The sequence below is a fragment of the Pteropus alecto genome, unplaced genomic scaffold (genome assembly GCF_000325575.1).
Source record: "Pteropus alecto unplaced genomic scaffold, ASM32557v1 scaffold276, whole genome shotgun sequence".
Classification (NCBI taxonomy): domain Eukaryota; kingdom Metazoa; phylum Chordata; class Mammalia; order Chiroptera; family Pteropodidae; genus Pteropus; species Pteropus alecto.
Window position 1 is genome coordinate 5227239 of NW_006438074.1, and position 4083 is coordinate 5231321.

A 4083-nucleotide genomic window follows, 5' to 3' on the forward strand; every position below is an offset into this window, starting at 1 on the left:
TGTGAGAGAGCACTGACCAGTTCCTAGTTCACTACTATGGGCAGCAGCAGTTGGATGGAGTAATTGGGCTGGTTGTAGATGTGCAGGAAAACATGCAGTGTAGTAGACACAGTACACAACCTTGATAATGTGTGCATAAATAAATAAAATAAAATAATAAAATAAAATAAAATAAAAAAGTAAAATAAAATTAAATAAATAAAATAAAATAAAAAATAAGTAAATAAAAAAAATAAATAAAGTCTCCATCTTAGGCAGAGCTTAAAGCCTCATTAACCACCCCCTTCTGAGGTGACTAAAGCATGCAGTAGTCAGATCAGAAGGGAACACATCTGGCCCTAGGTGTAGGTGGGAGCAGAAAAAAACAAGCCATCCCAGGTATCAGGTACTAGACTTATTGGAGTGGTCACTTCATAAGTTATATAAATCTCTAATCACAATGTTGTACACCTGAAACTAGTATAATTTTGTACGTCAACTGTAATAGAAAATTTTATACATTAAATTTAAAACGGTAAATAAATGTTTTAAAGAAAATAAGCCATCTTGACCACTAGATGGCGCTAAGAGATAGCCTCCAATGTTCTGGAAGGTCAATGGTCAGGACTAGGACTTTGAGAGGGAATATAGCTTGTCATCTAGACTAACCCTCCTTCACAAAAAAAGGAGCTGGCAAAGAGAGCTTCCAATAGGACATGAGCCTCGACACTTCTCATAAAAACCACAAGCCTGAGCGTGATGAAAAGAAGCACGAGGTGAAGGCCTGATTGATCAAAGGAGATAACAGACCTATTGGTTTCACTCCAAACCACTGGGGAAAGGAGGGAGGAAAAGCTGCAATGGCTATGTCTTCTCGGTCTGTTCAGGTATTTCGTGTCTTCCCTTCTCTGTGAATCCTGGGGCACTCGTTGGTGTACTCTGCAGCAACCACTGAGCCTGGAAGGCACCTTGCCCGGGAATGCATGCATCCCTGCAGCAGAGGGAACTTGCACTCGCAGCCCTGCGTGCAGGTCCTCACCCCAAACTGTAGGCCACTGTCTGTCAGGTGAAGGAGCTGCTTGGAGGAGGGGAAGCCAAGGGATATGAACATGCCCTGGAGGTCCAGTTTGCCCTGGAGCGAGCCACTTATTCCTCCACACGCTTCCTCCCCTACATTTTGATCCACAGTGGACACTCCCCAAACATATATTAAATGCATAAAAGCTGAACCCTAGCTCACCAGACCTCTCACTCTGTTAGTTCGACTATGAGATGAACTAATGGGAGACGCAGGCAGAATCGAGTTTGGGGACGAGGTAGGGTTGAAGGAAAGACTTATCTTTCTCTCAGCTTGGGTCTGTCATTAGCTGAAGAGATAATAATAAAGGCCAGCATCTACTGAGTACTTACTAAATGCCAGTACTGAGCTAAGTGCCAGACCTGGGATTTGAACTTTGGAAGTAGGACCCCAGAGGCCACACATTGTTATCTTGAGAACTCAAGGGCCAGGCGTACTACACACATGCTGCAGGGAAGAAGCCATGGTGCCACAGCCAGTTCCCTGACGAGTCTGAGTTTCCTTGGCTTCTTAAAACCCGAGTCTCTTCCCACATGGGCTCTCTAGGCCGCTATAGTACCAGCCACCTACTTGGAGCGGGTCCCTGCCCAGCCCCTCCTGCCCGCCCCGCACCCCCATGTGAGCAGCCATTGTTTTCAATGGAGATAAGATAGCCGGTTTAAAACCACGATGATGCAAGTTGTAAAATGATCTAGAATCCCATTAAGAAGGCTGGATTTATCCGGTTCTTATTCTCTGAGATCCATTAACTCCCCAACTTAGCTCCCGTTTCTCCCTTTCTGTCATCTCCTCCCCGCTCTCTCAACCTCCATCCTATTGAGCCCCCCTTCCCGTCACTCTCTCTTGTTTGGGGAGCCCACAGCTGCTCTGGACAGATCATTTGGCACTGATATATGTTATAATTACATCAGTTCTACTCTGTGTTCCTCTCTGGGGCTATTGTTACTCTCCAAGAAGATCATTGGAGTGTTGGACTATGATGTATGACAAACCAGTCACTATCAGGCACCCTCCCAGCCCTGAGAAGCTTGAAAACACAGACCCCTGGGCATGCTGATCTCAAAGCTTGGGGCCTGAATCCATATTTTAATTACTGCCCCCAAGACTTTATGACATAAGGTTAGATGGGGAATCACTGCCTGTCTTCTCACCGGAGCCCTCAGACCCTCCTTCCACCCTCTCCTTTTTGTTAGTTTCCAAACTCCTCGTCGTTGGGCATCTTGCTAGTCCTTTACTCCTTTATCCTTCATTTAATTACACTATCATATGTCAGGCACTGGGAAAGACCCTTTATCTGCACCTTTATAATCACCCTCTGAGGAAAGAATTCTGATTCTTGTTTGACACATGAAGAACCTCCCCCTCCCCATCCTCCACCTGGCCGTCTGGCTCCGGAGCCCACAGCTACACTGGACAGATCATGTGCAGTGATATATGTGGTAATTGCATTGGTTCTTCCCCGTGATTAGCGCCGAGAAGAGCCAGGATTCAACAGCAGGCACATCTGGTTCTGAAGCCTGTGCTTTGAGTTTATGGGTCACATTGTTTTTCCTCACACAGTGTCTGGAAAATAGTGAATATACCGTAAATATTTGTTAGTAACTGAATGAATAAATGAGAGTCCACACAAAGTTGGGACAACCCCAACACACATGCACGCATGCACGCACGCACACATAGAATTCTGCCTCTGGGCTACCTCATTTCTTTCCTGTCTTGTACTCTGTGCTTCTCTACACGTCCAATCACTGCCCTCCCAGCCCCACTTACACGGTGACTCTGAGCCTCTCCGCCCCAGCCCATGGTTTCTCTGGCTGCTCCCAGAGTGTCAGCAGTAGAAATAGCCTCCTGACTTCTCTCTAACCCAAGAGCTCCCGAGCTCTGCCCCTAGCTCTTGAGGCAGAAGGCTGGACCAGGACTGACCCCAGGCCTCTCGGGAACCTGGGGTCCCCTTCCCCTTCTCCTCTTGTCTCTCCTTCTTTCTCTTTACTTTCCTTCCAACAGCAACTGAGAACCAGGCTCTGAAGACAGAAGAAGGGGTGCTTGATTTGGGAGGGTTTCAATGAAGCAGGATGGGTCTCTTTGGAGCCTCGAGCCCTGCTCAGAGAAAATAAGTGGGATTGGGAAGTAGGGTATCTAGAAATCCCAGGATACGAAGAAGAGGAATTGTCAAATGTATCACCAGTTCTGCTAGTTATTCCTGTCTCCCAAGCCACCTCCTGTATCTATTGCAATCTTGCAACAAAGGGAACTCCTTGGGAACATACCACCTCTGACCTAGAAGAGCAGATACCTGGGGAACTTTTAGAGTATCTGGTAAACATTAGACCTCCAGCAAATATTTGTTCCGAGAGTGATTAACAAAAGCTACCATTTATACAGAACTTGCTACGTGCCAGTCATCATACTATCTCATTAAATCCTTTCGACAACCTTAACAGTCAAGAATTATTATTATTGCCATTTTACAGAAGAAGAATTAACTCAGAAAGCTTAAGCAACCACCCCAAGGTTACGTCGGTATGTAAGTGGTAAAGCTGGGACTTGAACTGAAGTCCGGCCAGTTCCAAGGCCCCTATTCTTTCCCAATGCACTGCCCAGAGAACCAGGCACAGACTAGAATGCTGTTATATTGACTGTAGGAATTTATTTTTTTAACTATTTCAAACTAAACCATTTCGTGTGTGTATATACACTGCCTCTCCTCTTACTCTTAAAGTGGTTAGTTAGCATCTGAAGCACTCTGATAAGGAGTCCATGCTCTAGAGGGTGGTTACATAAACACTTTAACCACCATCAAAGCTACACCAGCAGGCTGAATGTATTTGAGGGATGCTAGAAATAATCTTTCCTTGGCAAAATAAGTGGTTTTCAAAATATGGAGTTAGCCAGAAAGATGACCTCTGTCCTCGTTTGAGCTACAGGTAAGAACTAGACAGGCCGACTCCCCGACTCCCTCAAACGGGCTGTGAGACTTGTGCCTGCTTACTAATAAATGTTCACATATTTGGCAGACTTTGGTCTTG